Source organism: Mus caroli, chromosome 9 (genome assembly GCF_900094665.2).
Source record: "Mus caroli chromosome 9, CAROLI_EIJ_v1.1, whole genome shotgun sequence".
Taxonomy (NCBI): domain Eukaryota; kingdom Metazoa; phylum Chordata; class Mammalia; order Rodentia; family Muridae; genus Mus; species Mus caroli.
The window spans coordinates 13,759,551-13,782,165 of NC_034578.1; the positions used below are offsets into that span (position 1 = coordinate 13,759,551).

Here is a 22,615-nt window from a genome sequence, read left to right on the forward strand (position 1 = left end):
CCTGTCATGGGTAATGAACAGAATTGATAAGACACACAAACATTCCCTTTATAAAGATTAGGAGCGTTATCTCTCCTAGTTAGTGATTTGCAAACTCAAAGCCATTTTCAGAAGATTTAAAGTAGGCTTGGGTTTTGTTGTTGTTGTTGTTATTGTTTATGGTTGCTGTTGATTTTTGTCTTTGGTCTATTTTTTGGCTTGCTTCTCTTATTTTATTTATTTTTATTAGATATGTTCTTTATATACATTTCAAATGCTATCCCAAAAGTTCCCTATACCCTCCCTCCTCCCTGCTCCCCTACCCACCTGTTCTTGGCTCTGGTGTTCCCCTGTACTGGGGCATATAAAGTTTGCAATACCAAGGGGCCTCTCTTCCCAATGATGGCCGACTAGGACATCTTCTGTTACATATGCAGCTAGAGATATGAGCTCTGGGGGTACTGGTTAGTTCATACTGTTGTTCCACCTATAGGGTTGCAGACCCCTTCAGCAACATGGGTGCTTTCTATAGCTTCTCCATTGGGGGCCTTGTGTTCCATCTTATAGATGACTGTGAGCATCCACTTCTGTATTTGCCAGGCACTGGCATAGCCTCATACGAGGCAGCTATAACAGGGTCCCTTCAGCAAAATCTTTCTGGCATATTCAATAGTGTCTGGGTTTGGTGGCTGACTATGGGATGGATACCCAGGTGGGGTAGTCTCTGGATAGTCCATTCTTTCATCTTAGCTCCAAACTTTGTCTCTGTAACTCCTTTCATGGGTATTTTGTTCCCTATTCTAATGAGGAATGGATTATGACCTGTTGCTCTTCCCTCTTCTTGATTTTCTTGTGTTTTGCAAATTGTATCTTGGGTGTTCTATGTTTCTGGGCTAATATCCACTTACCAGTGAGTTTGGCTTGCTTCTCTAGAGAATAATTGGTTTATAATTTATAGTTAAGTGGATGCCACGGGGATTATAAATTAGTGAAAAGTACTTTCGAGACTGAGAATTTCTTTTCTAGGTTTACATTTTGGGGAATTGAATACAGCTGTTAAACTAATTCCAGAGCCATATATGGATTCCTAGCACCTATGAAAGACAAATCTGAAAATTTAGAAGCTTAGAGACTGCTTTCTGTCTGCATTCTTCCTATTTACATGCAAGGCCCTGTCTGGTAATGTTGAAACTGGGAATTGATTTTATGCTTTTTATGTTTCTTCAGGATGACTAAATTATAGTAAGAATGAAATGCAATATTCAGAGAACTTCTCCTTAATGCTTTGCACTTTGTTGTCTTCTCTTGTTTATCCCTGGTCAGTGAAATTTGAAATGTACTTCCATAACTCCTTTGCCTCTTCAATATTTTTTTCAACAATGATAATGTCTACTCAAGAACAAAAATTTGTTTTAATATTATTGCTCATTTGTGTCCTTTTCTTTAGAATAAAATCTATCCGAGAGAGAGAGAGAGAGAGAGAGAGAGAGATTGTCTGTCAGGTCACTTGTTGCAGGAAATATTAAAAAATCGGGACCAAGTTCCCACTCTTTACCCAGCTACTCTTTGTCCAGTGGTCTTACCACCTCTGCATTTAGTCTTCTTCCCTTCTGATTTCTGGTTTGCCTGCCTCAGAGCCTCTCTTACCTTCTCATCCATCCACCCCCTGTGGTTGGCCGTCACAATTCCCCTTAACCTAGTAAATCAAAACTTTCAAATCTTACAATTAATCAGTCAGATCTATATATCAATAACTTCTCAATTCTCAAGATGCCCAAACAATAATTTTAGAGCCAATTGATAATGGTATAAACTGGCCACCTAGGTAAGACAAATTGTCCTGTGATTATCTATCTCTTAGAAGATAATTATAACTACCTTTGGCTATTGAAAGCCACATGGAATTGGGATCATACTGTTTCTCCTCTATATTCCTTCCTTCTCCTCTCTCCTTCTTTTCTGTCCTCGTCTCTGAAACTCTTCACTCTGCCTCTCTTTTCCCTGCCCAATTGCAGGCTTCTTGTTGTATTAATATTTAAAGTGATTGGACAGGGAAAATTCTGCTACATATCACCCTTTCTGTTCAAATTAAAAACCCTTTTCTCTCAAATATCAATTGAGAAAAACTATTAGCATTTTGTAATTTATAAGGTAAAAGATAAACATAACACCCAATCCATCATTTTTGTCAGTAAAGTAGAACACCATTATCTATCCTAACTTAAAAGACTTATAATTCTACAACTGACTATGTCCTGGATTTAGATTGTATACCATCTGAAAACCATTCTCTCAGATATGTTCTCTCAATGTCAAATAGCCTGGGTTAGCTATGAGACTATAAGTAGTCTTTCAACCCTGTCAGAGATCCGAGAATGACCAACATTATCTGAAGATATAGGAAGTTAAACACAGCTTCCAGAACTGAGACAAGTTGTAGAGAAAGCTGCCTACCTATACAGCCCCAGTAAGTCGGTCGAACTGAGCTGTCCTAACCTGTAAATTGTGTCCTATCAAGAACAGTATAGGTCTGCATGAGAGAAAGGCAATTTCTGCCCAGCGGGCACCTAGCCATACTGTACAACCTCACATGGATGTAAGATGCTCAGTTGCTTATTTGAATCCATTAATGGGAAGCTGTTAGGAGCAGATTTATCCCAACAACAGTGAATAAATAATGTCAAATGTCATATTCTGTAGATTTCTGATGTTTTTGAAAACCACCTATCTATGTAGAGTAACCTGGACTGTTGTTCATTAATTACCCTGAGCTATTTCTTTCCTCCTCCTCCTCCTCCTCCTTCTTCTTCTTCTTCTATTTTTTTTTAATATTTTTTATTGGATATTTTCTTTATTTCTATTTCAAATGTTTTCCCCTTTCCAGGCCTCCCCTTTGGGAACCCCCTATACCATACCTCCTACCTTTGCGTCTATGAGTGTGCTCCCCCATCCACCCAGACACCCACTCCCATCTTGCCACTCTGGCATTCCCCTACACTGGAGCATCCAACACCCTCAGGACCAAGGGCCTTTCTTCCCACTGATATCCAACAAGGCCATTCTCTGCCACATATGCAGCTGGCATCATGGGTTCCTCCATGTATATTCTTTGTTTGGTGGTCCAATCTGGGGGAGCTGTGGGGGAGTGTCTGGTCTGTTGACACTGTTGCTCCCTCCATGGGGCTGCAACTCCCCTCAGCTCCTTCAGTCCCTTCTCCAACTCCACCATCAGGGACCCCTGTGCTCAGTGCAATAGTTCGCTGCTAGCCTCTGTATTTGTCAGCCTCTGGCAGAGCCTCTCAGGAGACAGCCATATAATGCTTCAATCAGCAAGCAGTTCCCCACATCCATAATATCATCTGGGTTCAGTAGCTATATATGGGATGGATCCCCAGGTGGGGCAATCTCTGGATGACTTTTCCTTCAGCCTCCACATGTTGTCTCCATATTTCCTCCTGTGAGTATTTTGTTCACCTTTCAAAGAAGCACTGAAGCATCCACATTTTGGTCTTCCTTCTTCTTAGGCTTTATATGGTCTGTGAATTGAATCTTGGGTATTTCAAACTTTTGGACTAATATACACTTCTCAGTGAGTATATACCATGTGTATTCTTTTGTGACTGAGTTACCTCAGGATGATATTTTCAAGCTATATCCATTTGCCTGTGAATTTTATGAAGTCATTTTTTAATAGCTGAATAGTGTTCCATGTGTAAATGTACCACATTTTCTGTATCCATTCCTCTATTGAGGGATGTCTGGGTTGGTTTCAGCTTATGGCTATTATAAATATGGCTGCTAGAACACAGTGGAGCATGTGTCATTATTACGTGTTGGAGCATCTTCTGGGTGCTTTTCAGACATTTGAGTTTCCTCAGTTGAGAACTCTCTGTTTAGAACCCATTTTTTAAAAGGGTTATTTGGTTCTCTGGAGTCTAACTTCTTGAGTTCTTTGTATATATTGGATATTGGTCCTCTATTGGATGTAGGATTAGTAAAGGTCTTTTCTCAATATGTTGGTTGTCATTTTGTCCTATTGACAGTGTTCTTTGCCTTACAGAATCCTTGAAGTTTTAGGAGATCCCATTTGTAGATTCTTGATCTTAGAGCATAAGCCATTAGTGTTCTGTTCAGAAACTTTTCCCTTGTGCCCATGTGTTCGAGGTTCTTCCCTACTATTAGACTTCTATTAGACTTTTATTCTTCTATTAGACTTAGTGTATTTGGTTTTATGTGGAGGTCATTAATCCACTTAGACTTGAGCTTTGTATAGGGAGATAACAATGGATCAATTTGCATTTTTCTACATGTTTACCACAAGTTGAACCAGCACCATTTGTTGAAAATGCTGTCTTTTTTTCCATTGAATGGTTTTAGCTCTAATTAAAGTATCTGAAAATACCCTAACAATATACTCAAAGCCATAAATTTGCTATTTAGACCTTAGGACACAGGCTTAAACATCTCAGATGAGTTTATATTAACTGTTGTAGAAGGACTGGGTTCTATGTCTTGTACTTTTAAAATTTTTGTATTAATAGAAGAAATTTAAATGAATGAATACCTTGATTTTTATTCTGTAATAAAATATGAAATTATGACTTCAACTTAGTAAGAATTATAAAGTTTTCCATCAAATTAGATTATGGCTATACAATAAATTCTAGCTATTTCTTCCATGTTCCAATTATGACCATTTCTAAACTTCTTAAAAAGGCAACCTTAGAATAATCACTTCCAGCCCCAAAGCCCAGAGAACTGGGACAATGACTCTTCATAATTTCTTTAAGCTGAACATGGGCATTGAGATATCTTCTAGAGGGGTAGGGGTAGGGGGAGTGGGAGAAATTAGTTGGCCTTAAGAAGGACACTCCAACAATTGTATTAGTCTCTGATGTCTGTGTCCTGACTGGATCCAAGACATCAGGAATTCAAGCAGGTCAGTTCAGCATGTCTGATGATGAGACTCACCAAGGCTGTATATTCTGTAATACATAAATCTCAAAGCAAAATTTTAGTATCATCAAGATAACTTGTTTTTTTGTGGGTTTTTTTTTTTTTTTGATTTCCTGGAATCTAGTTCTTCAGGGAGTATCCCTTCCTCATATCTGATCCATATTACTCTGAAAGGTGTATAGACACAAATCACCTTTTCTAAAAATACAAATACAAAACCTTTCTCCCAAATCAGCATATCCTTGAGCCGGTAACCAGAAAAACATTTATTTTGACCTTTCTCCCAGAGGAATAATATAACTACAAAACTCAAAATCACACCCATTTTGAAAATTAAAACAATCCAAAACAAGCGAAGTAAACTAAAATACTGTATGTGCCTATTCTTAGGCTTTTTCTATTTTGCCATGCAGGATAATAGCCCAAAATTCACATGGATCCCACTTTAGACAGGATTTGAGTACCCTGTAAGACATATTCGAGCAATATATCTTTATATCATTTATAAAGCAATTAATTCAAACTTTTACTAATATCTGCCTACTGGAAGCAGGTAGTTTTTACTTGTTAAGCTCTCTGTCTAGTGCAGCTTCTACTCCTCTCATCAGGGGACCTCAGAGCCCTTCAGTGGTTTCTTTGTTTCAAGGTTCCCATGCTTGAGTCCAAGTGACTCGTTCCAATTCTACCTAGCTACTCACTTAAAAATTAAAACCGTAACTCTCAGGCTAGTAATTTTAAACTTCTGTGTATTCTTGCCCAACATGTTGTTTCAGCACCTGTTGTTGGAAATATTAAAAAATCGGCATCACCTGAACAATACTCAGCTACTCCATATACCCCCACATACTCCATGTACTCTAACCTCAGCAGGTTCGCCTGCCATTCACTAGTGGGCAATAGCCAGTCTGATCTTATCTCATGGAGAATCTCTGACAGAGCTCCAAACTCTCTCTACCCAGCTCACTAAGGTCCAACTGGCGGGTCACTACCACTCCAACCCCATGCCTCAAAACTCCCATGGCCTTTTGTGGTGCACATCAGGCAATCCCACACGTTGCTACCATGGTACTTTCTCTCTGGAACCCAATTAAGCTGCAGTGTGAAGGGAAACATCACACAAAATTAGTTCAGAAATCGCTGGGTGCAACAACTAGATTCTTAATCTTGTAAACCATAATCCTCTGGTGGCAAATCCTAAGGGATCCGACATTGAAACTGAGGGACACTAGTAGCTACATCTTGCTCTCTCTCTCTATCCTTATCCAAAAGTCCCTATCTCTTTCCTGCTTCCTCTCTTCCCTTATCCAACCTGGAAGTCATTACTATTTGCCCAGGGATTGGTCCCTTTATTCATTGGGGAAGGTTCCCAAGAAGTCACTTGAGTACATGATTCACACATTATCAGCAATCCCTCCCAGGAGAATGGAATTAGCATCAATATACAAGCAACATCATGGCTATCCACAACACTTCCCCCTTTCTGTCCACTTAAAACACTCTTTTATCTAAGATATAAATTGAGCACAACAATTACTATTTTGTTATTTATAAAGTACACGATATACCTAACACCCAGCCCATCATTTTTTATCATTTAAACAGTACACTCTGCTATCTATCCTAACTTAAAGACTTATAATTCTACACCTGACTTATGTCCTGGCTTTATATTGTGTGTCATCTGAAAACCATCCTCTCAAATCTATTCTTTCAATGATAAATAGCCTGGGTTGTTTATGAGACTATAAGTAGACTTTCAATCCTGTCAGAAATCCAAGAATGACTAAAACTATCAGTCTCTGAATATGGGGATTTAATGGGGATCAATTCTTCTGCTTTGTATCATCAGCAGCTCTTCAACTTTTCATTCTGGGTTTTTTTCCCAAGGATATTTGTTCAGGAAACACAACTGATAGAAATCACAGACTACAATTCCCTCTATCACAGACAGTGGGCTTCTTTGATTCCTGGTATATATATATTTACCTCTCTCTCCCAGAGATAATTGCAGCATAAGAGTCAGGGGTTCTTTTCAAGGCTTGGGGTGTCTCATCACTGATACAAACCTACAGTGTCACAGAGTATCCAAAATTATTCCATCTGTGTATAGTTGAATAGGCAAGTGAGACACACAGTCAAGATCACACCAAGACCATAACTTGTGGCCATTTTATTGGTCCTGGACCTGTACTTCTATGTTCTCCATCCATAGCATGAAAATTAGAACATCAAACACATTAGCTGAAAACAAATGAAAAAGTCTCAGTCTTTTCACAGCTGTGTATCTCATGTCTATTAAATTATAGTATGCATAAATGACTTACAGAATTTGTCAAGAAATGAATACATGAGTTAATGAATGATAAAGGAACCATCACCTCCATCTGGATATATAATAACCATTATAAATTGATAAGCTTGTCACTCATATTTTATTTTGCAAATAAATTTATATACCAACTTGAATGAAGCATTGCAGGACTCAGTGATCTACATATTACATTTCATATTAAGCAACGTGAATTGCATTTCACTCACATCTATTGCTCCCTATGTGAACATGAACAAAATGTTCACAACCTTGATTTCTGGTTAGTGAGTAAGAAGAAATGATCTCATAATTACCTGTTTTTAAGTCAGAGAAAACCCATGGCAAGCATTGTACTTCTCTGAGTCATGTAATAATCATAGTTTAAATTACTGAGAATGACAACAATTTGCACTATAAGTTATATGTCTTAGTTTTTACCTCTCATTGCTAATGTTTCATTGACACATGTCAGAGTAGAATTCATAGAATTCTCCCTTGTATGCTGGGTCTCCAGGCCAGTAGTGAGTTCTGCCCTGTTCTCTCTGTGCTCCATCTTCACATCCACATCTCAACCTGCAATCCCAGAGGACTGCAGCCTTCAGGGACCACGAAGTGAGACCTCCTTACCCCAATTCCCTGGCTGCTGGACCCACTGAGCAAACCCAGCAAGAGCGTACTGTCCTGCTCCCTCTGCACTCCTGGACAATATTTCCTGGACAATAGCTCTACCTGACATCCCTGGAGGCCTGCTGTCATCCAGGACAACCAGGTGAAATCCTCAAGCTCCAAGCCCCAAGCTCCTGCCTGGTGTGTCCTCCAGTAAGTCCAGCAACCCTGAGGTCTGTATTGTCCCCTCTGCACTCCATATTACAAGTCCACACTTCTATCTTCAATCCAAGATGTCTGTAGCCATCAGGGACCACCCAGTGAGATCTCTGCCACAATTATCTAATTATCTGTGTACTGACCGCTTTGGGAAAACCCATCAGGTTAAAATTCTGCCCTGCCCCTCCCCGTGCACTCTATTTCTGTGGGCAACAGCTCCTAGCAGTGGGGGATATGGAGCTTGAAGTGGCCACCTCCTATAGATAGGCAGGACTCCCAGTGAAGGGATAAGGACATCAACCCACCCACAAAAGCTTTAACCCAAAATGTGTTCTGCCTACAAGTGCAAGGACAAAAGTTGAATAGAGATTGAGGGAATGGTCCATCAATAACTGGCACAACTAGAGACTCATCTATGGACAAAATCCAATCCCTGACTTTATTAATGATATGCTTTTATACTTGCAGACAGTACCATTGTATAATTGTCCTCTGAAAGGCTCCACCTAGTAGCTGACTGAAACAGATACATAGACCCACTGCCAAACATTAGATGGAGCCTGAGAGTCTTGTCCAAGAGTTGGGGTGGGGGTACTATGGAACCTAAAGAGGATAGGAACTCTTCAAGAAGACCATCAATTAACTTGGACCCTTGGGGGCTCCCAGTGAGCAAGCAAGCAAGCATGGGCTGGACCTTGGCTGCCCACACATATGTTGCAGATGTGCAACTTGGTCTTCATGTGGGTCTCCCAACAACTGGAGAGGGAGCTGTCTCTGACTTTGTTGCCTGCCTGTGGATCCTGTTCCCCTTACTAAGCTGCCTCACCTGGCCTCTGTGAGAGAGGATTCCTGTAGTCACTTGATATGCCAATGTAGGGAGGGGGGGAAGGGGCTCCAGTTATTTGGAAAAGGGAAGGGGAAAAGGTGGAAGGGTTGTATGAGGGCAGCTGGGAGAATGAAGGGCTGCAATTATGATGTAAAATGAATAGATTAATTAATTAATTAAAAGAAAAAGGAATTCATATATCTCCTTGAATTAATAGTGAAGTCTCTTTTATGCTTTGGAAAAGTCTCCCAATTCTTGATGTTTAACACCTTGTTTCCTCTGGTTTGTCACAGTCCTTTCTCATATCCCTTCCTCTATTTCTTTTTGCTTTCTCCTCCAGATCCTCCCTCATCTGGCCCCCCCATTCCTTTCATATAGGAAGCTGACATGTAAACTCCTCCTGCCTCTGTTAAATTCCTTGCTGTAGTTTTCACTAAATGCATTATCTTCATTATTTTTCTCATGGCATTTTTAACTTGTTTGTATGAGTTAATGCCTGCATGAATGTATGGGCATCTTGCATAGGCCTGGTACCATAGAGGTCAAAAGAGCATGTTGTATTTTCTGGAACTAGAATTATGGTGGTTCTAAACTACCAGGTGGGCGATGAAAAACAAGCTAAGATACTCTGCAAGAGCACCAAGTGCTCTCACCCACTGAGTCTTCTCTCTGCTCTCCATAAATCTGTTTTGTTTTCCTAGTTTGTTTTTGATATCTGATATGAACTTCTTAATCCCTTTGAGTTAGTAATTGTGTATTTTTCAGTTCTATAAATTTTGTACTTGGGAGTTTAACATTCTATGCAAAAATTTTGTCAGCTTCTTTTATTTCTATTACCATATCTATATAATTATTTTAAAGCTTCTTTGCAGTTTTATTTTAAAATCCTTGTTTTATTTTAAATGACTTGTGATATATATATATATATATATATATATATATATACATACACACACACACACACACANATATATATATATATATATATATATATATATATATATATATAATTTTATCAGCAAATTTCTGAGGATTTCTGCTTTAGTAATAGGTATTTTTAACATATTTTTATTAGTTCTTTGATAATTTTTCACATATGTTACCTATTTTGATCATATTCATTTTAATTGCCCCAACCCAACCCTCTCTGAATGTTGCCCCTTTGCATTTCTCTTCTCAGCCTCGTGTATAGTATAGTTTTAAATATGGTACAGAGAAAAGAAATACAGGCTAAGTAAAATGTTATCTCACTCCAGGGAAAGCTCACAGTTTCTCTGACATATGTCTGGATACAGGCATCAAGTCATTTGGATTTTACAAATCCAATCTTAGGAAATGAGGTTATGGGTAGTTATGCTTAGGCATTGGAATACTTCTATTTGAGTACCCATCTGAAGACTCTGCCCATTGCAATGGGGAATCTTTAGGTCATTGTCTCCTTGAATGACCTCCAGTTTCTCTTTGCCCAGTTAGTCCTATAAGACAGCTTTCAACATCTTCTTTTTTTTTTTTTGTTGGGTAGAATATTTCCTATAATGTACAGATCTTAAGAGTCAAAGAGTCCCTAGTGATAAGCAACATTTCTGTATCATTTTCTCTGTTATCTTAGTGTAGTAAATTTTCAATGTGTGACTAATTCTAGTTTCTTCTCTAGGTGAATGACACCTCCCCAATTCAGAATAGATGAACTTAAAATTTTTCCACTGTAACTCACCTACTACTGGCCCCTATCATAGAAGAAAAAAAAATAAATATCAGTTACTTAAATTACATTGCATAATTCTGAATTGTACATATATTTGGAATGGTATTTATCAGTTCCCCATGTTATGATGAGATAAATTTATAAACAATAAGAATTTTGAGCATTTTCTGGAATAATCATAATTTTTATTCTAATCTACAATTTAAAATAGAAGGCAGGAAAATGCCTTTAACTAGTTATGCTGCACATACCTCAGGTCCAAGCAAACCGTCTGACTACATAGTAAGTCTCTGCATTAAAAAAAAAAAAACAATAAATAAATACATCAACACTTATTAAGTTAACATGGAAAAAGTTGCATGTCATGGGGTGCAGAAATATAATAAAAATGAAAACAACTGCTAGTAATTCAAGAAATCCTGAGTTATTTGATTATAGTTTTTCTATATGAGACAAATACATTAAAACATTTTTATCCCAGAAAATCATAAAGAAAAGATACAGTGAAAGATGAAGAGAGAAGGAGAAGGTCTTGGGCAGAACATGGGAGAAGGAGGGGAGGAAGAGTGGGAAGTAGAGAGAAGTAAGATGATCTTGTGCTGTATATGCATCTCCTAATAGTTTACCATGAGGCTAGTGAACAAGGTATAGAAGAAGGAGAATCAGAGCTGGATTGCTTATCTGCTCCACCTGGAATGTACAGCTCATGTGTTTCATGAAGAAAATGGACACAATAATAGCAATCTATAGATTCAACCTGATGGAGCAGCAAGTAAACCTGTACCTCCTCTAAAGTCTGTGTGCCTCACCAGAACAGTGTCTTTTTCCTTTCTCCTTTAAGTCCTGCTCATATAACTTAGCCATTCTAAAATCACAAACTGCTTTTCAAGCCTCCAGTAGCATCCCTTTCCTTAATGATAAACAAAGGAACAATTCAGGAGAAGTCAGGGACTGAACAAGTTGTCAATCGATGTATACTCAACTTTGTCAAGGACATTGGGGTAGAATTACAGATCTGGATACACTTTTTGAATATGTGAAAAAATGTTTCCTTTTCATTAATGCTTGACCAAAACTATATTTTTAAAATGTGTTTCTTCAGATTTCTCTGTCTAAATGTATACCAGGTATGTCTTTTGGACTGTAATATTTTAGACCTATAAACAGTGATTCCCCTCCTTTCAGCTACTTGGCATCTTATTTTGATATATTGCTATATTTTATAAGTGAATTCATTTTTAAAGCATGGCATTACTTTTCTTAAACACTTTAATAAAAAAATAACAGAAGAATATTAATCAAGAGAAAAGTTTGCATATGAACACTGCATGCACTCTGTATATACACTGTATTCTTTTTTCATAGCTGATGCTGGCAGATATTTCTCTGTAATTGTGTGTGCATATGTGTTGGCCTTGTTGATGTAGTAGCTAATTCTACTCCCATTTGCTTGAGTCATCGATGAAATGTTGTAACTCTACTGATTTTATTCTCCTGCACAGATTTCTTTATTTTAATGTTTTAATTGGAATTATATCACTTTTCCTCTCTCTTTCCAGCCTCTTCCAGTTATCCTTCCTCCAACCCCTTCCTTCTCCTTCTACTCCCCTAATGATAATCCTTTTCCAAAATTGACTCCTTCTGTTACATATACATACACATGTGAAATACAAGCAAAGAAAAAAATTTAATGTGAAATTTAAATAATACATAGTGCAAGTATATACATACACTTCAGCCTAAATTGGGAACTGATTAGTGATTTGCTTATGTAGGCCACCTGATGGGAAAGCACTCTGACCATTCTCCATCCACACTGATCCCATTCTTATAGCTGAATCTAAGTGAGAAATGTATTTGGAATGATATTGCATTAAATTTAATTATATTGTAGACAGTGAGATAAAGTCACAAGTGGGTTGAGGGAGGTTAGGAGGGGAAGATCTATTGAATCCATAGGAGATGGAGGCAGGATGGGGTGGAAGGCTGAAGCAGGTATTCTGTTGTTGAGCTGCAGAGAAGCCTGGGGGATTCGGAGGAACAGAGGGAGAGGTGAAGATTTAGAGTCAGTGTATCTACTTCCCTGTCAATAGTCCATTTTCTTTTATAATATAAATAATCAGTTTGTAATTTTGGTATAAGCACTGAAATCAGAACCTTATTATATTCTTGTTTTATCACAACATTAAACTATATTTGCATGTATCTTATATTACAATTTATCAATATGTAAAGATTCATTAAACTCACAACCTTTCACTGCAGTAATTTATCTCAAGAAAAATGTGTGTAAAGGAAAGATAAAAGTAGAAAGATGATGGTTACATAAACTATGAAGACTCCACTTATATAAACAACTATGCAAGGATATAATGTCATATAATTAAAGTGCTATCTTACCAGGCAGATGAGGAAGTGAGTCTCTGGAGATTGAACAGTGACCAATGTGCCTACTTCAGGACTTTGTTAATTAACCCACATTGATCAGATCATTTTAGGATTTTAAAGAAGTCATCAATGAAAATAGAAAAATAAAAGAAACCAGAGAGGGAAAAAGGCATACTTTTTTGCTTGCCTCACTGTTTCTTGAAATGATATCATCTGCTCATACTAAAATAAGGAAAAATTACGGTATGGCCCAATATTCTAACTTAGCTAAGAAAGATGGCTAGATTTTCCAATCCTTTTCTCTGAAAAATGTAATTTTTTGTTTCTTTGTACTTCACCCATCTCTGCAGTAACTCTTCCACACAGTTTCAAATCAGCTGAACAAGAACACTCTGAACAGTACAATGAGTTCAGTTGAGCCTGGCATATTCTCTTTGTATTTTTTCTCCTTTTCTCCTAGCACTTGGAAGCCAATTATGTACACACTTCCCTGATGTGCCTTGCATAATAGCTGGGATAAAGGAAAGAAAACCACTGTTGTTCTTGTCTATATCTTCTGGCAATGGGTTGGACTCATAGTCCTCTTAATCAGAAGGCTGACTGGGCTAAGCAAAGGGAAGAAGTGGGTGGGAAAGCAGCAGCTTGCAGTTGCAACAAAATGTAGCTCTAAAAGGAAGGGAAGTGACCTTTAAGATTAAGGCCACACAGGCAAGTATAATACAAATGGAGTTATTATCACTTGCTTCGATTCACTAAATTTGACCAAAGTATAGATCTAGACTTAAATAACATTCACAATTATATCTGTCTTTTACCACACTAACTACTCCATTTTTATTCCAGGAAATTCTACACAATCTACATAATGACAAAATTCCCAGTGCATTTTAGGGACTTGGTAGCATACTTGTCCTCAGAATCACCTCCAATACTTCCAGGATGTTATATTGGATATAACCAACTCTTAGACTTTCATAGACTCATGGTATACACAGACACACACACACACACACACACGAGGGGGAGAGGGACAGAGCTGTTTTAAGAATGCCCTATATATGATATCTTATGATATTGGGGAAAATCACAACATGTTTAATTTCCTTCCTGCTTTCTATTAGTCAGGATTTGTTAAAAATATAAAAAGCACATTTAACAGGTTTATAGAATAAATCTCTCAATGTGTGTGTGCACATGTATTTATATAATTTAATGCATAATATAATCCTTCTATAGTTATATATGTATAATTATATGCATACATATATTATATACACACATATATTATATACACACATCCTATAATTCCATAATTCTATATAGAGAGATGTATTAGAATTACTGACAGGCTGCTGTCCAACTAATCCAACAATGGCTAGCTGTGAAAAAAGGTCAAAGAATCCCATAGTTGCTTAGTCCAGTAGGCAGTGTGTCTTAGCTCAGAAAGGAATGGATGTGCTAGAGAGGAGAGGACACGCAGGCAAAGAGACAAAGCTTTCTTTGTCTATAGTTTTATGTAGACTTCCAGCTGAAGGTGTGGCTCAGAAAAAGGGAATGACTTCCTACCCCAAGATCTGGATTGAAGTTAATGTGTGTCTTTCTACCTCAAGATCTGAATTAAAGGTGTGTGTCTTCTTACTTCAGGATCTGGATAAAAAACCTGTGTCCAGACTAAAGGTGTATTCACCCACTTCAAACCAAGCAAAAACAAATCTCTCATAAGTGTGTCCTATGTTTCAGAATTTTAGCTCATTCCTGAGGTAGTCAAGTTGACAATCAATAATAGCCATCATACATTCAGATAGCTAGCTACCCATAGTAAAGTGTTCCTCCTGTGCCAGTTACACTTACTAACTTACAAACTCGAGAGAGCTCTCCCAAAGAGCACTTCTCACCACTGCAGCTCTAAAGGCAATCAGCATCATAGAATCTCATAAATCAACAAGGACTGGGAGCACACACTTCACTATAAAAATCAATATTAAGTAAACTAAGTAGAATGCCTGCTCATTGACTTGGGTTGGGCACCTTCCCTTATGAATCTTTTAAATTCGTTTACTGAGCTCTGCACCTAAGAACATATGTAAGTCCTATGAATAAAAACTTCACTAGATAGTCAAAATGATAAAAGACTTTCAGTTGTTATTTTTAAATGATTTGCGTAAACCTAACATCATTTTTCTACATTGTTTATTTACTTTGCTTCCTTAGTTCTATTTCATTAAGGGTAGTTAGTATTATTTTACTTTAAAAAAAAATCCATCAGAAATATGTCATCTGTAGCTGAACTCAATTAACACTACTCAAATCAACTCTGGTGGTAGCAGCGGTGGTGCTCCTCACTACCCACTCCAGTATTTTGATTTCAGGAATGAGAGACACATACATTCAGCCTTTATATTTTAATTTGTGTTAAATAGCTCAATGGCTGGGCCACTTCCTAATCTTCACGTGGCTGCTGTCCCTCCAGAAAGCCCCATCTCATGATTTCCTAAAATCTATATTTTATCTTGACTGTCCCAGACCCAGACCTGCAGCCCTCTCAGGCTGAGTTCTCCATCCTAAATGATAGCTATGTTCTCTGTCAGGCACCCCTCAAGTGTGGCATCTACTCTTTTCTTGGCATGATGGATATCTCTCTTCCTACTCCTTCCTTAGTTCTGCCTCTGTCTCCCTGGCCAGCCATTGGCCACTGGCAGCTTTATTTACCAATCAAAACCAACTGAGGGCAGGGTCTCTCAGCATCTTATGTGTGGACATGTGGATTCTTGTGCAATTTTGGGAACCAAGTTGACATAATACAACAATCATCATTTATTACATGTATTATAAAGATGAATACATTTCAGTACATGTGCATACACAAATAAGATGCATTCTCTTCTCAAAAGTAGTCACACACTAGAAGGTACAGGAGTTCAGGACATGATCCAAATATTATAGGGATCCTTTCTCTGTTCAGTTGATAGACATAGAATGGCCTTCAAAAGAAGACTTTATCCTCTCCTTCTCTTCTTCCCTCTTATCTTCTCACCACAGCTTACCACCAGCAAATGATGAAACATGAGAAAGTCACCATCCCTTCTATTTGCCTTGACAATACATTATAAGACTACATATTTCAGGTGTTAGGAAAGGAAGAAATAGCACACAAGTGACTCATTATTATTTTTATATCCAGTCATACTATTTCTATAAATCATGTTTCATTACTGCTATTAAGCTCTTTCATCAAACTTACCATAAAAACATATCATCTTTGGATTTGGACTTTAATTTCTTAAGACTCTAATGTCACTTAAAGCTGATTTAAAGAAGTAGCTATGACATTCTCTCTCTAATCTTTCTTTTGCTATAGAGCCATCAATCATAAACTACTTGATGTAGAATCTTTTGGTAAATTTAGTAATGAAAATCATGTGTTTAACACATAATTGGAGGATGTCCACACCTGGAGAGCCCTTCAACATTGAGTGGTAAGTGTGTTAAATTGTAACAGTGTAATAGGATAAGCCAAAGAACTAAAACTCTCAAGAAATGACACAGAACAAGGCAACTGGGAAGACCTAAGAGAACAGAACAGATTTGAAGAACATACGGGCTATGCCAAGACACACAGGAGCAGGATCACAAGGTAATTGCACTAAAATGTAGGCATTGGCATTGAGTAAGAGGGTTTTCTTTTCCTATAGGAATAACAGAACAACAGAATCTACATCCTCAGTGATTGTAATAAAGTAAAGAATGATTATCTATGTGGACCATTTAGTTTATGGCAATGGAAAAAATCTAAGAAGATGTCTAGCACTTGATTGTTAAGATTATAACTACTATGTGAAAAAATTTAAAGATAGGAAAAGATATTAAAATGAAATGCAGAAATAATACAGAGAATTGATACTGTTGTCAGACTTTGGGCATGGATATGGCTTATAAGTTTACTGCACTATATCTCAATAATCAAACAGATCGGTGAGAGGAAATTACAAGGATTGGTGACTTTGCTCTTATTGTTAAATTGTGGGAGTCTTCATTGCATATAGGAAGTTGATTGTATGCTTATTATTTTTTAACACTTTAAATAATTCTTAAGACTACTAAATTATAGAAAGACCCCCACATCAAGGTAACAAATAGCTTAGTTCGTGATCAGTTTGCACCATCACTTTGAAGAAGGGAAACAGAGAGGGAGAGTGTGGCAGAGCAAAACCTCATGATGGAAAGTGACAAGAAGAGAAAGTGGGGTCTAGGTCCATAGACTTTTTCAGTGAATTTTTCCAGAGACTGTCCATTTGAGTTTTTACAACTGCCAATAGTGTCTTCTTTGGAATAAACCCCTAAACCATAGTGTCTTTAAGGGTCAATAAAATATCCAAACTCTACAACATGCATCTCAAAAAGGCTGGATCTATAATTCAGAGGAGGTAGACATCTAATATCAGGAAGCAAATATTAGGAACCTTGGGTATATGACTGACTGATTAGGGTAAGGCTAATATAACAAAAGAAAAGGTCTCAGTGTAGAACCTTTTGATAAAAAAAGTGTTTAAATGTATGAAAATAGATATCTATAAAAATTCATAGAGAAAAAAATCCATGGAGATATGAGAAACAATGGAGAGTCATGCTAGTAAACAGAAAAAAAGAAACTCCACTAAGGATATGGTTTCATGTGTCATGTACCCAAAAGTTCCACCTGTGAAGAATTAAACAAAATACTTGTCAGAATATTGATGAGGAATTTAGATTTTATATTCAGAGAATCCATGGAAGAAATCCAGAATGGATGTTCAGAGACATTTGTATGGTGTAGTTGGTTAAAGATGAGAAATTTATATTTGGATTTAAGATAGGAGATGATGGATGTATTGAGATACAACAGAAGTCAGGTGGAGATGATAGAGCAGCAGCAAGCTCTGACTCAGATGATGGGTTATATACAGGGGCTGTTCAGTCTTAGAGAAAAGACAATTCAAGGTAAATTTCCAGATCTCTCCCTGAACTATCATATAAACTTTCCCTCCTACACTGAGTTGGTTGAAATTCAAAAGAGTTAAAAATAAATATTCTTTCATAATAAAGTGAATTTAACTTAAAACATAGCATTCACTTGGATACCTGAGACAAAATTAATGAGGGTATTTACTTATTTCTTTTCTGTCTAAGAGATCATGATACAGCTTACCTTGTTGATCTTAAAAGACCCCATATTATCTAGCTTGAAATACAATTACATAGTTGTAATTATAAACTGACTATGAAATTAAACAACCACCAATAAACATTTTCTAGGACTCAATTAAAAAAAACTTAGCTTACTAATAATTAGTGTATGATGTTTTCACTGCTTCTGTTACTGTTTATCAGGTCTAAGTATATGTGAAAAATTAGAGACTAAAAGTGTGTATATATCTGAAAATATCAAGTAAATATACATTTAAATTTGTATAATTAAGCAAAAGCTTATAAAAGGAATTCTAATTGTTATTAGTAGTTCACAAGTGACTATACATACACTTAAATGGAGCCACATTCCAGCCAAGATTATAAACTTCTTTCATGAGAACCTTACTCAGAAAATGTCATCCAATTTTGATTGGATGGCAACATCTGGTATTTAAAAAGTTTTAAGCATTTATTCTTACTTATCTATTGATTTTTCTAGTTAAACAGTCTGGTAGATAAAAGACATAAAGTTTCTAACCTCAGAGTCACTAATCTCCATTTATTAAATACAGGGCAATAATCACGTATACAAAGAAGCCAGAAATAGTTGTCAAGTACTCATAAATTATTTGTAAAAAAAAATCTACTTTATCTAGTATTGAGGAACCCAAAAATGTGTGTTGAAAATATATTAGGAAGACTCTTCCTGTTTGAGTTGGTCTGCAACATCAATCATACTCACAGATTTAGCATTTCCTAGCAAAAGGACAAAGCTTGTGCAGGAGGACAGAGGAGGGACCATGGTTTGGAGGAAAAAGACTTCATTCCTGTTTATAAGTTGTTTTTTAGGATCCTGGTAAATGACACTGTCTATGGTTCATAATAGCATCATCTGCAATTTCCTGAGTTGATCTAGAGTAAACATTTACATAATCAGGAATGAAGAATAAAATAAAACCAGGAACTTGTGGATATTAATACATTTGTCACAAGGAGGTTGATTAAATGTTTTTCATTATATACTTTATAGATCATAGCACTGGCCATGAAGAAGAAAGGCAGTCTACCATTGATAGTCTAAGTTCACATGCAAGCTTTTTTCCTCATGGAACCTTCAGCCATCTTAAGATCTTTTAAACAACTGAATCAGGCACTACTAGATTACCTAGGCTTTTCTCCTACCTAATGTCTGCTACTTACACATTTTAGCCACCAAAGAACTTCTAGTGGTATTATAGCTGCTTGTAGTTGCTTCTGGAGACTCATGCCAATCACTGAAGCCTCAAGGTTCCTTCTTGATCAAGTCACTGCTACTGATTTGTGTTTGGTGTTTTGCTAGTGGACTGGACTGATCATAACAAAAAAATGAGTATTTCACCAAAGAACTATTTCTAAACAGGTCCACAACCCCCATTTCCTGTTAATCTTTCTTTTTCCCTACCTCTGCTGGGTGGTTGGGCTAGAAGGAAGGTTGAAGTGTTAAAAAACATAATTAAAGCAGGTTTTGAAAAGAATCTAAGCCTACAAGAATCCATAAGGATAATAGCTTGCTGTGCACAAGAATCTCTAACTGCTAATCAGTTTAAGATTTAAAAAAAAAAAAAAAAAAAGTCCTCTCTTTGCAGCACTGCTCTAGTATGTTCATTTCCTGTTGAGAGTTAACAGCAGAATGTTCTCTTCTTTCCCCCAAGTTTTCTCCTGTCACAAAAAAGTCCCTACAATTCCAAACCCCTGAACTCGTGTCTCTAGCTGCATATGTAGCAGAAGATTGCCTGGTTGGCCAACATTGGAAGGAGAGGCCCTTGGTCTTACAAAAATTATATGCCCCAGTACAGGGGAATGCCAGGGCCAGGAAGTGGGAGTGGGTGGGCTGGGGAGCAGCGCAGGGAGAGGTATAGGGGACTTTCGGGATAGCATTTGAAATGTAAATGAAGAAAATATCTAATAAAAATCTGTTTAAAAAAAAAAAGAATGCTTTGGCTTTTTCGCAACGGGTTTGCCGTCAGAACACAGGTGTTGTGAAAGCCACCACTAATTCAAAGCAAAAATGGGAAAGAAAAACGCTCACATCAATATCGTAGTAATTGGACACGTACATTCCAGCAAGTCCACCAACACCCTGCCACCTGATTTACAAATGTGGTGGAATCTCGTTTGAGAAGGAGGCTGCTGAGATGGGAAAGGTCTCCTTCAAGTACACTTGGGTCTTAGACAAACTGAAAGCTGAGCGTGAGCATGATATAGCTAGGGACATCTCCCTGTGGAAATTCGAGGCCAGCAAATACTATGTGACTATTATTGATGCCCCAGGACACAGAGACTTCATCAAAAACATGATTACAAGCACATTCCAGGCTGACTGTGCTGTCCTGATTGTTGCTGCTGGTTTTGGTGAATTTGAAGCTAGTATCTCCAAGAATGGGCAGACCCATGAGCCTGCTCTTCTGGCTTACACACTGGGTGTGAAGCAGCTAATTGTTGGTGTTAACAAAATGGATTCCACCGAGCCACCATACAGTCAGAAGAGATATGAGGAAATCCTTAAGGAAGTCAGCACCTACATTAAGAAAATTGGCTACAACCCTGACACAGTAGCATTTGTGCCAATTTCTGTTTGGAATGGTGACAGCATGCTGGAGCCAAGTGCTAATATGCCTTGGTTCAAGGGATGGAAAGTCACCCGCAAAGATGGCAGTGCCAGTGGCACCACGCTGCTGGAAGCTTTGGATTGTATCCTACCACCAACTTGTCCAACTGACAAGCCTCTGCGACTGCCCCTCCAGGATGTCTATAAAATTGGAGGAATTGAGACTGTCCCCGTGGGCCAAGTGGAGACTGGTGTTCTCAAACCTGGCATGGTGGTTACCTTTGCTCCAGTCAATATAACAACTAAAGTCAAGTCTGTTGAAATGCACCATGAAGCTTTGAGTGAAGCTCTTCCTGGGGACAATGTGATCTTCAATGTAAAGAACGTGTCGGTCAAAGATGTTAGACAAGGCAATGTTGCTGGTGACAGAAAAAGTGATCCACCAATGGAAGCAGCTGGCTTCACTGCTCAGGTGATTATCCTGAACCATCCAGGCCAAATCAGTGCTGGCAATGCTCCTGTTCTGGATTGTCACACAGCCCACATAGCATGCAAGTTTGCTGAGCTTTAAGAAAAGACCGATCATTGTTAAGAAGCTGGAAGATGGCCCCAAATTCCTGAAGTCCGGTGATGCTGCCATTGTTGATATGGTCCCTGGCAAGCTCATGTGTGTTGAGAGCTTCTCTGACTATCCTCCACTTGGTCGTTTTGCTGTTCGTGACATGAGGCAGAGAGTTGCTGTGGGTGTCACCAAAGCTGTGGACAAGAAGGCTGCTGGAGCTGACAAAGTCACCAAGTATGCTCAGAAAGCTCAGAAGGCTAAATGAATATTATTCCTAACACCTGCCACCCCAGTTTTAATCAGTGGTGGAAGAATGGTCTCAGAACTGTTTGTTTTCAATTGGACATTTAAGTTTAATAGTAAAAGACTGGTTAATGATAACAATGCATCGTAAAAACTTCAGAAGGAAAGAATGTTTTGTGGACCGTGTGTGTGTGTGTGTGTGTGTGTGTGTGTGTGTGTGTGGCAGTTTTAAGATATTAGTTTTTAAAATCAGTACTTTTTAATGGAAACAACTTGACCAAAAATCTGTCACAGAGTTTTGAGAGCATTAAAACAAGTTTAATGAGAAAAAAATGCTTTGAAATTAAGCATGTGGAGTACCCATGGTTCAGTCTGGGTGCCTCTCACTCAGTTTTAGGGCTTTCTCAGTACATGAAGCAGTCACCTGAAAGGTGGCTTATAACCGGAGAGGCTTTGCATACGAATAGTCTCGTGGAAACCATACTTTTTTTTTAAATAAGTTTTGCAATCCACAACTATTTCAGATGTCTTTATTATCTGTAGAATCATAAATGAAATATTTTTACAAATATTCATATTGTGATGCTATGAAAGACAGTTCAAAACTTATGATCCAAATATTTAAATATTTGTCTCTATATTGATAACTCTAAACAGATTTCTCTGATTTAACTGTAGCAACCAATTATTATATCTCATAATCTCATCATTTTTTGTGCCTCTTGCTTGTGTTTTGGGTTTCCAAAAGTGTGTAGCATTGTTCTGTGACTACAGCAGAGAAAGCCTACTAAGGGGAGAGGAAAACTTTTAATATTTCTTCAATCTTCCTTCCATATAACTTCATATTCTTTACTCAGTATTTTTATTTGATTCTCAACTCTTGAAGATCATAATTCCAGTATCACATACATGTACTACAGAACTCAGAGTTATCATAGCATAGGAAGTTCAGATTAATAAAAAAAAAAAAAAACAGACTTTGATTCAGTGATATTCTTCTTTTAAAAAATGTAATACACCAGTTATTATTCTTGGGTAACTATTACTTCAAATATCTTATACTGTGT

The 22,615-nt window shown here is 37.5% G+C and overlaps 1 pseudogene; it reads left to right on the plus strand.

Moving 5' to 3' along the window:
- Positions 1 to 20,203: 20,203 nt before the first annotated feature.
- LOC110302002 lies at positions 20,204 to 21,570 on the plus strand (annotated as a pseudogene).
- The last annotated feature ends 1,045 nt before the right edge of the window (positions 21,571 to 22,615 follow it).